At 43.6% G+C, this 13,831-nt stretch overlaps 1 long non-coding RNA gene across 1 annotated transcript in view; it reads left to right on the top strand.

Moving 5' to 3' along the window:
• The window catches only part of LOC125307416, a 25,871-nt gene extending 18,974 nt beyond the window's left edge, over window positions 1-6,897 (top strand). The window contains exon 4 of the long non-coding RNA XR_007195713.1: window positions 5,614-6,897. This is a non-coding gene — a long non-coding RNA (uncharacterized LOC125307416). The remainder of the gene's footprint in view (window positions 1-5,613) is intronic.
• Window positions 6,898-13,831: the final 6,934 nt, after the last annotated feature.

Raw genomic sequence — 13,831 nt, 5'->3', positions numbered from 1 at the left:
CAATCTCTGTCCTCCTGTCGGGGCGGCCGGTGGCTGAGGGATGAGTGTGTGCCCCCCACCCCCACACACACACAAACACACACACACACTCCTCCCCGCCTCTCGGTTTACCTCATGCCTCCAGTGCGCGCCTGAGTGATCTGAGGTAGGCAGGCCAGATTTGAGCCCAGCTCCTGGGCCAGAAGCCCCAGCCCATCTCACCAGCGCCCACAAACACTGAGCTCATTGGTGAGGAGAGCACTGGCGCAGTGAACTATTAAAAAGGGGCCAGCGTGTTTTAATCACTAGACATGGGAAAGGCCCTCAACCAAGCCGTGCCTATCCCCCACCACCTCATCAACCTACAACCAGCTATCGCACCCAACCCCCTCTTAGCACAGCCATCTGCAGCTTCCTATAAACACGCACACACACACACACACACACACACACACACACACACACACAAACAGGCTGATGCACACACAAGCACACACACACACTGACGGCACTTCAGCAAGGGTTACTTATATCAGGAAATGCTCTTTTCCCTAAAGTATAGGGTGGAGGGGTGCGGAGACAGGAGCAGCGGCACATATGTCACATCGTATCTGGTGACAGGGCCGCTGAGAGGCGCCGGCCGTGCCGATGGCACCGGGGCTGTGCAGTGCGGCGGCGGCGATGGTGGTGATGGTGGCGCCGGCTGCACCCCGCTCAGCCATGCTTATCTGCTCCTCACGGCCGGCGCATTACTTGTCTGCAAGGCTGGGATCACTTTGGACAGTATCATTAAATGCCACGTCATTACCTGTTATGGAGTGATGCGCACACACTCCCACCGCTGTCTGCTATGGGCAGGGGGGGTGGAAGGGGGGTTGGGACTGAACATATGTTGGTGTGTGTGTGTGTATATAGGTGTGTGTGTGTGTGTGTGTGTATGTGTGTGTGTCTGTGTGTATGGTGTGTCAGGCATGGGTGCACATATGTTGTGTGATTGTATGTGTGTCTGTGTGTGAGCTAGCTTCTGTATATGTATGTGTGTGTGTGTGTGGGGAGATGTTCGACAGGGGAGAAAAGGGATCCTGGGACGGTGTGTGTGTGTGTGTGTGTGTGTGTGTGTGTGTGTGAAACATGGAATTGGCATTAAATTTTGCGTGCAGCCAGGATTGACTTTGACTGGTGCCGGCGAGGCCTGTTAGCTTATCTGTGCGGCTGTGTTTGTCACTGGGGCTGAGGGCAGGCAGCCGACGTGCCGGAGCTGGGATGTGGAAGCGGCGCTTGAACGATATGGATAGGTGAAGGCTCCCGGTGGGACGGACTGCCGGGCTGCCGCGTGCGCCGAGGAGAGGGGCTAAATTGAAGGTTTATTTATCCAATTCGCTGTCAAGGTCGGCTTGTCGGAGAGCTGTCCTGTGTGTGTTCACCAAATGCCAAAATCCAGACGAATTGTTAAGAAAGGAGAAGGCCCCGGAATCAATGACCTTTGTGCATCAGGCATCAACATGCCAGAGTCTCTTAAGGCCGTTCTTTACTGGCTATTACTGTTGCCTTTTAAAAACAAGGCAGTGCAGGAACTGTCTGCCCACCGCCTTCCACTGCACAGCCAGACGTGCAAACACATACAGTACAAGCACTCACAGCAGCCCTTACACACAAACGCACACACACAGACACACACCTATGGACACAGATATGTATGTGTAGACACACACACACACACATACAAAGACAGACCTTCACAAGCATCAATACTTTTTGCAAAATTCTACCATATATATATATATATATATACCTGTGTCCAGATAAGAACATTCGTTTGGGTTTAAGATAATAACAATCATAGAAAGTGTCATGTTATATATCTTTATATTATGAAATATGAGCAGACCTTCCCAACAAAAAAATGAATGACCGCTGTCATTGGCAATGGGTTTTGTGTTTCTGATTCTTCCAAATCATTCCGCAAGTAGTCTGTTCACTTATTGCAATGGAACTTCATTGAAAGTAAAAAGCAGCTATGCAACACCTGAAACTTTCAAGTTCTATTTGTGTAGTTTGTTTATTTTATGGAACTATTTGTTACTCAGAGGAAGCCACAAAACAGTAACAAAATGACATACTGTGTGTAGTTTTTGGTAAGTGGCCATACAATAAGTGTAATAATGAATTGTCTGCTGGTCAATATCGGAAAATAAGTCTCCCTTCGCTTTTCGTGTCAGGGTCCTGTTGCCATTGTTGGGACTTATGTTCCGATGTTAACCGGCAGACAATACATTATCCCTTATAATACATTTTTATTTTTCTTACTTTGTCCGTAGTCTAAGGATCAAATCACAGATGTACCTACCAGAGTTGCTGTGAGTGATCATTCACTGGTGTGTATGCTAAGAAGGGACAAATGACCCACCAAGACATGGATGACAGATGGTACTGTAATCTCAGCAGCAACATGTCAATTAACCTCCACTTCTGCTTGACAATGATTTACATTTGTTTTGTGGCAGTCAATACATTGCAGCGTTGTGCAGTTCTAAGTGTGACTGAGTCTGTTCTGCAGAGTCTCCCTAAACCTGATAAAGTCTCTTTGCAGACTGCAGTTAGGGACATTGATATTGTGGAGGAGTCAGTGGTAGGATTACACCAAGTGTCACAGTGTAAACCTTGCAAAGGAAGGACGAACAAGTGTTAAACCTTGTCTCCCCTGTCCTTACAACCAAGACTTGAGAAAGTCATTCATTTCTTCTGCAAGCTCCACGTGGTCTCACCCCTGGCAACCTAAGCAGACTGATTTTACAGGGCATTTGATCTTTCCCCTCGGAGATCTGGGGGGAAAACGAGTTTCTCCTTGAATGAAAATCACTGACGGCAGTTAAACCCTCTCCAGGTGAGAAGCTGAAGTCAGACTTGGTTTCACTTTCCAGTTTGCTTCTCCACCCTCAGTTCCCCCCGTCAGCGTCTTTACATCAAATCTTCCACCTGAGAACACGCGCTCTGTGATCCACACCAGGTGGACGACTTGACTTTGACAAATGTAGGAAAACTGACCTTCATGTATCCACTCCGATTGAAATCACAATACTATGCATGCCGACATGTTTCACTTTGTATCAGGTCATGTGTTGCCAAGTCCTGCTGCCTCAGAAAGCACATAAAGAAGTGGAGTGGTGTGGGTCTCCCAGCATGTGGCCGTGCCTGTGTTGGGCCCTTACTTAGGTTTCTAATCAGTTCGCATGATTGAGCTGACATTGCCTTGACGCGGGCCTTAATTCCTTTTTTTGCCCTCCTATATCAAACGGACGGCACGATCCTTCAAAGGGACCCCCTCGTCAAAGTTTCAGAAGGCCTCTGTCAGCGTGAAAAGAACATGACCTTTAAGTTGTATCAGCATGTTTGCTGGTGCATACGGAGGAGCAGAAAGGTTCAGCAGCCTGACAAAGAAGAGAAAAAAACAAGGAAAGGAAGAAGGGAAAAAAGCAGGCCCTCTCGAAAAATAACATAATTTACTAAGAGGTCTCAGCACAGAGCAGTTTGTTGACACTCGGCACCATGCCTTTAATACCGTTCACTCCAGAGACTTTTGGATGAAATGTTTGTCAGTAGCCTTCTGCATCTGCATTGGAGCTGAAGGGCTGGTGACTAAGCACGGTTTCATAAATAAAATAATAACATGTGTTTTTATCTGTATCTTTTAACACACAAACGTTCTAATAGTTTATTGATGGTGCTTTCTGGTGGAACTGACAAGCTGAACCTTTTAGGCCACTTTGACTTAAAGCCCATTTCCAAACGTGCTAATCCCCTACTGGAGTCAGTAATGGTTATCACTATGCTGCCCAAACTGTGAAGCTGTCTGCTCTCCATGCTTGTGTGCATGGTTTGTGATTTAAGTGAGACAAGGTGAATTGCAAAGCTGCTGCATCTCTGGCAACTCTGCCAAGTGGACCTATCAAGCTCTGTGAGAGAGCCATCAAGGTAGACATCTGCTCATGGATAAGCAAAAGTCTCAATAAGTGTCTCAAACATGATTCTTTTACACTAACACTAACTAGTACTACTCTTCTAGTCCAGTACTATCTTGCTATCTTCATGTGTTGTTTTTGTGTTGATTACATGCAGATTACACACAACAAATATTTTTTTAAAAAATGGGACATTGAAAGGCTCTCCTAAATAGTAGTATGACATCTAAAATGACCACACTATTAATATTGATATAAAAGTGATCTACATAAAAATGCCTAATTCTACACCAGGATAGTACACAAAAGAGGTCACATCAATAACTCCACAAAGATGGACCTTGTTAACATCTTGGGGTTGGAATCCCCCCCAAATAATAATCTACTGATTTTCTCCATCTGGTCATTGAAGTCATGCGATTGGCATGCGCAACACATTGCCTGGGAGTGTTGCTGACTGGCCTGACAGTGAAGTCCCTCAATCCCAGCCGATCAGTCATTCTTATGGAGGTCTGATGGGGAACAGCAGCAGAGGGGAGGGAGGGAGAGAGAGAGGGAGAGAGAGAGGACTTCAGATAAGCAAAACAATCTGCTGTACCTGTGTCAGTGGAGCAGCAGGGAACAGATTGAGATACAGCGATAAACCAGAGCTAGAAATGGCATAACGTAAGAGTCAAGTGGGCGATATGCATTGGAGAGTTTATTTCAGGGTTTAGGTTGAGGTCTGAGCCCGCACTTCACTCCTCTGTAAAACACTTGAGTCCATTAGCTTGTCAAGCTAGAAGCCTTTGACATTATTGACCATAACTGACTCACAAACTACAGCTCTTTAGATGAAAACAGATGTTTGAGCAGAGCACGGCACATACAGCACGAATCGAAACATTTCAATGCAACGCACACCTCACCTTTAATATTCACATATTCCACCTTTTCCTTGCACTGAAAAAAATAAATAGAATTATCATATGCATTTTATAAAATGGAGGAAGACATGTTCCTTTTGTGAGCTTTGGTGCTAGCCCAAAAGAGAAGGGAGGAAAACAAAATAAGCAAAAAGACAAATGTGACCTTTAGAGATTACTGGAAGAAAGCCCATTATGCTGAAGTTTACAGGGTAATCCCCACTGTGCGTATGCGCAGATGGGCAGGCGAGCTGGGCTCAGGTCGCTGTTATTTGCATTGCGCTGATGCATTAGCATAGTGCACAGGTTCCTCTCTGCCATGGATTAGCACGCTTTGCACTTTTTATCAGCGACTCAACCTGCAGCACAATAGATTGCTCTGGGTTTTTTTCCGTTCTTTTTCTCACTTTCTTTTATTTTTTTTATAAAACACGAGGCATATGGAAACGTGATGCAGATCTTGATCGCCATAGTGCTTTGGGAGATGCACTACCCCGGACCCAAGTTAGACCTTATTTTTATCATGCTGGGTACTGCCTATTTCAGCTATGCTCTGCCTGGGGACATTTTTCCTTGAGAACGTTAGGTACCCCACACCATCCTAACAGATACTCTGTGACACAATGTAAATCCTAATCACTGCTTGCTTGGGGGAAATATGTGACCAGTGGAAAATAATGTGCTTCAAAAGATTTTTTTTAAAGCAGTTATAAAAACATGCTAGCCCTGCAGTTTTGTGAAATGAATCCAGGCAATGTGTACTTTTGCAGAACAAAGGAAAGCTGGCCTATCGTTGCTTGGAATCTCAAAAAAACAAAGATGGAGTGGCGTTGTGCGTGAGAAGAACCGAATGGCCAGCTTGTTGTCGTGGGGTGGGTGTTCGGAGGAGGCGCTGTGAGCTGGCCGGCGGGAAGGGGATGAGACACAGACGGCCTCTGGACACGGGGTGTGGGCGGTGACTGATGACCACTCACCAGAGGAGGATCAACTCTCGGCGGGACTCAATAAAGACATGGGGGGGGTGGAGGTGGGGGCACCCTGGGAGCACTCGCCACCTGAACCCACGCTTGTTAGAGTACGGGTGTTTGCAAAGCGTAGGCTGGTGTCAGGGCCCCCAAAACACGAGTGTCAATACATTTACATCAGCCTGTGATGTGACCTCTCCTCAGGAGACACCGTCCCAATTGGAAAATGTCACGATAAGGGGGCCAGCTACTGGAGCTGTGTTGACATGAGCGCACTGCATTTACTGTGATGTACCTGTCAGGATTCTGATTGTAGCTTGCGCTCAGAAAGTTCATGCATTGCCAACCCAACGGTCAAATGACCAAGCCAGGCCTCAATATCTGATGTAATTCCGCTGAGCCGGAAGAATCACCGATTTCTCAAAGTAAAATATTCTCATAAATTACACTGGAGACAGATTATTCTAAATGCAACTGGATCAAAGGCTAAAGATAAAGCCATGGTAGGGGTCAACAAAATAAACCTGAATGCAGAAAGCTAAAACTGAATAATGTGTTGCCAAACAAGCCAAACTACTTGTTTACTTTCACACAGGGTGTACTCTTAATCTTCATATGAAGGAGATCAGCCTGATAGAGCAATGGGTTTCATTAAAGTTTTCCACTGCTTCATTTACACACTGTTTAATGGGTGTTGGTAGGGGATGTTACATTTTTTATTTTCTACAGTTTGTAGTCTATGTATGCCATGTTTCCTAAGCTACATGCCTCATGCATCTTACAATAATACAACTTAGTATCTTAAAGTAATGAGAAAATCGAGACAGTATCTTGAAATTACGATCTGGAAGTAATATTTAGCTGTGTACAGTATGTAGTCAATACGTGTGTCATGTAGTGTATTCAGTCCTTGTCTTATTTCAAGATAATTATGTAATTAGTAATTACGATTTACTACCTTGAAATAATGAGATAATATTTTGAAATGACTGCTTTTTATCTGGAAATAAGATGAAATTTTGAAGGGTGTATGCTATTCGTACCCTAGTGCAATTAGAAGTGAATGCTATTCGTACCCCGGTGCACACGGCAATGTGGTCTGGTACAAATATCAATGTATACTACCCCGGTGCACACAGCAATGTGTTCTATTAATACTCTGTCTACAAATATCAGTGTATGCTATTTGCACCCCTGTGCATTTACCCTGGCATATTGATCACACAATGTAACTAAAAAAAACAAAAAAACGAACAACGTGTTTTTGTTGTTTAGTCACAGGGTGTAATGCTATTAGTACCGGGGGTGCAAATAGACACTCTGAATTAGGTATGCTGTTTGCATCACTGTATAATTAGAAGTGGATGCTATTTGTACCCTGGTGTATATAGCAATGTGTGCTATTTACACCCTGTTGCGTGAACTAGCTGTTCCTTGCAATCAGAACTTCCGTTTGAGAACGGATTTCGTCTTCAAATTGCGCGCCTTCTCTGCAGAGACGTTGGTACACATGCACACTTACACTTCTACTTATCTCTGCCAAAATGCTTTTGCCTACACAGGAATCAAACCCCGGTCTCCCACATAATTAAACCAAGATGCTAACCACTGAGCTATCTACTTCCATGTCCAGATAGGAGTTTGCAGGCAAACTTATAGTTCATCAGCATAATCACAACATTTCTGTTAGCTAACAAACTGACATTTGCATGTATTCACTAAACAAAGATTATGAAAATAAAACACAACTTTTCCACCCGAAACTTCATTTGAACACTACCGAAACCTTTCAGAATTCTTCACTTTCTGCTGACGAAAATATGAATGTCCGCCATGTTTTTTTTACGCGAGCAACATGTTTTTGTTGTTACATCACAGGGTGTGAATAGCTCAGTTGTGTGGCCAAGGCTAATTGTACCAGGGATGCAAATAGACACTCCGTATTTTGAAATAGCATGGTAGCCTAGTATCTTGAAATAATGAGATTATCTCATAATAATGTGTTTGATTTTTTTTCCATACATATCTACAGTAGTATTCTCTCAGAAGATCATTGACCATATGATGATTATAAATGTGTTGCTTGTTTAGGCCCACAGTAAGGTCAGTACGGAGAATTAATGTATTTCTTGTTATTATCTTGTTGTTATTATACAAGAGTTCATAGTTTTGATATTAAAAGGCATTGCTGCATGAATAAGTAATAAGAGCATTATTTAGCATCATAAAACAGTCTTAGAGTATGAAGTATAATATGATTAGCCTGCTTTTTTTTGTCCGCTTACTATATAAATAAACTTGCTTGAGCCAAACAGTGACAATTGCAGGTTAACATTACTAAATGAAACAGGACCTACATTTGCCAATTTGGTTTTGAAACTGTTTCATACTGTACAGGCTTGTACTTGCTGATCCCACAGTGTCTATCAATCTATCTGGTCTGTGGAATGTCATGTTGAATACAGAAAAAGGAGACATTTTCAGATATGCCGTGTGTATGCCTGTATGCATACGTTTTGTCTTTATATTTGTTGTTGTAAAGGTATCATGATCTAACAGATTAATGCCACACCAAGTGTCCTTCACAACACTGCTCAGTGATGCTTTTTAATGATGAGTGGTTCAGACACAACAACAAAAAAACCTGCCCTCACAATCTTTTCCCCTGACAGATAGATCAGAGAGGAAGAAAGAGTGAGAGAAAGAGGGGAAGAGAGAGAGTGGTAGAGAGAGAGAGAGAGAGAATGAGTGGTAGAGAGAGAGAGAGAGAGATATATGTGCCATGAGCGAAGCTGCAAACTGCTGTGTTACGGGCAGGGCTGGCAGTGGCATAGCTGCAGTGTATCTATAGGGTTTTAAGCACTCGCCCAGTCTAATCACCTCTTTGACAGATCCAGTGTAAATCAAAGGTCCACTGGCTGCTGGTGCCAGGGAATGTTTGATCTCGTTCCAGGGCCTTGAAACAACTTGCTTATTTTCTGCTCAGTTTTGGATCCCTGCTAAAATAAAACATTGAGAGATGAATGCGCTGACAGGTCATTGTGTGTCAAACTGTCACTCTGTAATGGGTACATCTTTCAGCTGGAGAGCTGATGGGTGGAGGGAAGGGTGGAAGGGAAAGAGAAAAACAGAGCGAGGGAAGGAGATACACTGAGAGAGAGAGAGAGAGAGAGGGAGAGAGAGGGGGGGAGAGGGAGTGAAAACAAAACAAAAAACAAGATACTCTTCCCAGCTCACGGCACATCTTCTCTACGACCAAACACTTGTCATGTTGAGGGAGAGTTATATACATTTTTAATGATATTGGGCACAACTGGTGCTTTGAAAATCTGCTGTACTTTAATTTTTTTCTTCGTTAGCTAAGGCCTGCTAATGCATCAGAAACGCTTGCAGCGTGTCCTAGGGAAAACATTATAATTGTGTTGTTCTAATATCACGCCTCTGTCTAATGTTCTGCTGGTAATCAAGCCCAGCTATATTTTTTTCTATTTAATATATTCTGTTATTGCATCATATCTCATACAAATCTTGTCAATTACAATCGCCACTGTATGACAGTCCAAATAATTATATACATTTTCTTGAATTCTCTTTGTGAGCTTGGTTAATCAAGCCTAGAAAGAACGATTGCGCTGTTTATATCAATTCCATCTCCTCACTCTCAGGTTCCCACACCGGTTTGCACCTCTCATTTTTAAACCTAATAAAGGAATACATTAGCCAGCAGATAGTGGCTACTGATGCAATCAAACAGCGGAAAGGTGCACAACAAAAGCTTGAAACTAATATGTTGCTGATGATAGACACCATGGTCTCCATCAGCCTTTAATTGAAACACAGCAAAATGACACTGGAACACCATGTGCAAACCAAATGACGCCCAAAATATGAAAATATGAGACGACAAGCTATATTTTTATACATTATAACTGTGAGTTTATGACTGTTTGATTTAAATAAATGAATTGGAGGCATTTCCTGTGATTGAAAGGAGATTAGTATTCAAATGGGTGGCCTAGGGCCTTGGTGCCTGCCGTTCATTCCAAATCTCTTTAATGTGGTTTTATGGCAGGGAAGGAGAGACAGAGACCGAGCGACACAGAGAGAGAGAAAGAGAGAGAGAGAACTCTGCATGGCTATATGCCATGTGTCGTTTGGACGGAAGAGGAAAACTGGGAACGACTGTTACAGCACATCCATGCATTATTTATTTAGTGATATTAACTACTTCAGCCCTGTTATTAAAACACCAGCTTTTGGCTTCAAATAACAGAGATGAATGTTAACAATTCATGCAATTTAATTTAATGCTCATCTCCCAGAAATGTTTTAGGAAACTGTGGATGCTATGTATTTTTTACCCCCCTTTCAGAAATATGAAGCCATCATTTAAAACAGGGCCTGCTTTATTGCCAGCCGTGTGCATTTTTAGTATCATCTGCAACAGATCTGTTTTCAGATAATAAGGCTCTGGTTTTGCATCCAAGCGGCAGTAGTAGTGATCAATCATGGGAGCGCCACACATATGTGAAATACGCACAGAACACAGAACCACAGTAAACAATTCCAAGTAATATTGTGAGGTCATGTTAATCGAAAAACTCATTGCAGTTAATTAGGAATCTTTGGCTCAACTGGAAGTTCTTTGCAATTAAATTGCAGTTTGTGATGTGCAATCAGAGCCAAACGAGCAGTAGGAACAGCCATAGAAAGCCAGGCTGAGTGTTTGTGTTTACCTTTGAGTGTGAGGAGAGGGAGAGAGAGAGAGGGGGGGGGCCTGCAGGGAATGAGCAGGAGTAATAGGAGGGGGAAAAAAACATGGGATGGATGAAAAAAAGGCGCTTTAAGTGGTAATTGAATTCATTTTGCTAAGCAAGCACAAGTGTGAGCGCTGTTGTGTTGCGCTTCCTACAGAGGCCCCTGTGGTGCGAACTGGGAACCTTCAACCCTTAGGGGTCACGGTGGTCAGCTCTATTCCAAAGAGTCAGGGATGTTTAACCCCCCCACCCATACACCACACACACACACACACACACACACCAGTTACAAGTCTAACACAAATCATGTCTGGGGAGGTGGGGGGTGTTAATCCTCAAGTTTTACCCCCCGAGGTAAGAGGCAGAAGAAGGAGGTGGAAAATTCGGCCAGGCCCGGCGAGCCCTGCTGCCCATAGAGAATGAATGGCTTTAGCGCGGCACCCAGACAGAAAAATCAATGCTTCATATGAGGAGGCTGCGGGGGTTAGGCTCCTGTGTTCATGTCAACAAGGCTATTGGTTTTCTTAATACTCCAAAGTTGGCGTTTCCCTTGCTGCGGGTCGGCCGCCGCGGTGACTTGTGTGGTCAAAGCTTAACAAAGGGATTCTGCCTCGCAACCTCCAGCCCAACCGCCTGGGCTCGCCCGGGCCAGCCAGGATTAATTATCAACTGCATCGCCCTGACATTAGTTTTATTCTGCTCTCTCTCTCTCTTTCTTTCTTCCCCTCTCTTTCTCTCTTTCCTCCTCTCCATCTCCCCCTCTCTCTTTCACACACTTTTTTTTTCTTTGCTTGCTTGTGAGAGTGTAGCTCTCACAGGGTGCTACTTTGCTGTAGCGGCGCCGCCTTCGAGCCACACAGGAACCAAGCGGAGGGATTGTCCTAATCAAGAGGGATTCTGGGGGATCTGGACCGTTGGGGAAGGACACAGACGCTGCTTTTAAATGGTGCTCTGTTGCAAAGCCATGTCCATGATTTAGGAGGGGGTTTCCACAAATTTAGAAATGTAAATTATGGTATTTGGCCATGATATACAATAATGTCATGTACATTGCATGATTAAACAAACATAGGAATTGTTTATAAAACATTTAATACTATAGCTACATGCCTTACAAAATTAGCCCTGTCCCGTTTTAGAGTTTAGTTTAGACCACAGTGCATTAGGTATGTAAAGATGGACTCTTGAGATATAGTGATTTTTCTCCATGTGTTGAGCTGGAAACACCAAGGCATTTAATATCTCTGCACTGGCTGTAATTGAAATCCTCTGCAGAATGAAACAGGATGTAAAATGCAAACCATTTTATTTGATATCCATAGGAATTATGCACAACTTTAATCAGAACCAGAAGTGCTTTGTTCAAAACCATCAGATTTTATAAATAATTTACTGGCTTACATTTGCATTTTACAGCCCAGATACACACAGATAATAATATTATGGCAGAACAGTAGCGGTATTAATAGGAGTGTGGTAGCTTACTGTAAATGTATGTTTGGATCTGTCAGAATATCCAATGACAAATTTTAAATCTCCAGGACCCCGAATATAGCAAGCTGGCAAATACATTTTGTTTGTGAAACCAATTGAGATTCCACTGACCTATAAAGTAAACTATGTCTTCAAACGTGCCCCATCATATGTGCACCAGTACATTTACGTTTATGCAGTCAGACATGGTTCAGTTCTTTAACGTAGAAAAAAGGAAAACACACACACACACACACACACGCACACGCATGCATCTTCACATACACATAAACCAACTGTTCAAATGGTGGGCAGGTAATTCCATCTGGGTTCTCTCAGTGTCGCTCTCCTGATATATTTTCTAATAAGCAATAGAGGAAACCAGCCAGGTAATTACAGCCTTAGTAGCACTGCCCCCCCCACACACCATCTTACATACAAACACACACACACACTAACACCCATACATACTCACACACGTACATATTGCATTTTGCGTTGCATTTTGGATGTGGTATGTTTTTCCTGTTATAGTACCTTCAGCTTTTATTTCTCACAGGTATGTACTGCACTTGTCTTCTTTGACCTGTTCCCCCATCCTTCTGCCCTCTCATGGAGTGACCCCCCCCCCACACACACACACACACACCACCACCACCAGCGCCTCCAACAGGCCCCGGCACAAGCGTTAATGACACGGTGCTAAAGGCGGAAAAGCCTGAGGGAGGGGTTGAGGTTGGGGGGGGTAGGCGAGTGAGCATTGCTCACCCAGAGCAATCGGATGAAAACGCAGTGCAGATGTAATTTGTTTTCAATGGCTGTTTCAAAAGAATAATTGTGGTGACACTGGCCGATCGATAATATGGATTTTTGTTTTCGAGTGCACTGTGTGTGTGGTGCTAAGAGGAGGCAGGAAATACAACACTGCAGCCCCGGATACAATAAAAATGGATCGCGGGGTCTGTGGGTATTTGTGGGGCTGGTAGCCATCAGTGGGGCGGCGGACATCATTGGTGGGATTACTGAAGGCGTCTTCCGGGCTGCCTGCTCGCGGGGCTGGACGTGCATGTGTGGCCAGGGCCGACACCGCCGCCGCTGCTGCTGCCGTGTCTCTCCTCTCTCCCCTGCCTGCCTCTCCTCCCCTGCTACTCCTTCAGTGGGAAAAAAACATTGACTACACTTGAATAAACTCACTTAAGATGAAACACAGCGGCCGAGAGAAGGGGGATACAGAGAGCGTCATCCCCTGCTCAGGGAGAGATAGGCTTGAGATCAAAATGGAACTGTTAGATCCTACTAAGACCCCGGACTGGACAGTCCTCCTCATATATGTGTCTTTTTGTAGCTGTGCATATTTCTGCACTTTTTTTTTCGTATTACAGCGACTGAAGGCAGCTCACAATTGCTACATAATCAGATATTTCAAACACCTCTAAATGCAGTTTAAAAGGACCTGATTTACTTAAGTTTTAATCTCCTTTCTTGGAAACATTTCAAAAGGGAATGTATGCATTTTGTTTGCTTTTGTTGTGCTTATAGCATATACAGCAGATTACTGTAAATTGTTTTTCAGTTTTCATTGTCACAGTTTAATTTATGTACTTTGTATTGGCTTCAAATATCTCTCTATATATATCTGTATACACCATGGTCCAGCTAACTTTAAAACTGTGATACCGCACATTTAGTTATCATGGGGAATAATTACATTTATATTATCTCACAATAATTTGATGGTCAACAGTAATTCAGTAATTATCTTTGTGCTATTATCATAAGGAGGCATTGGCCTG

This window comes from Alosa alosa, chromosome 14 (assembly GCF_017589495.1).
Source record: "Alosa alosa isolate M-15738 ecotype Scorff River chromosome 14, AALO_Geno_1.1, whole genome shotgun sequence".
NCBI lineage: Eukaryota > Metazoa > Chordata > Actinopteri > Clupeiformes > Clupeidae > Alosa > Alosa alosa.
The sequence above is the reverse complement of the archived record's forward strand: the minus strand, read 5'-3'. Positions and strand labels throughout refer to the sequence as shown.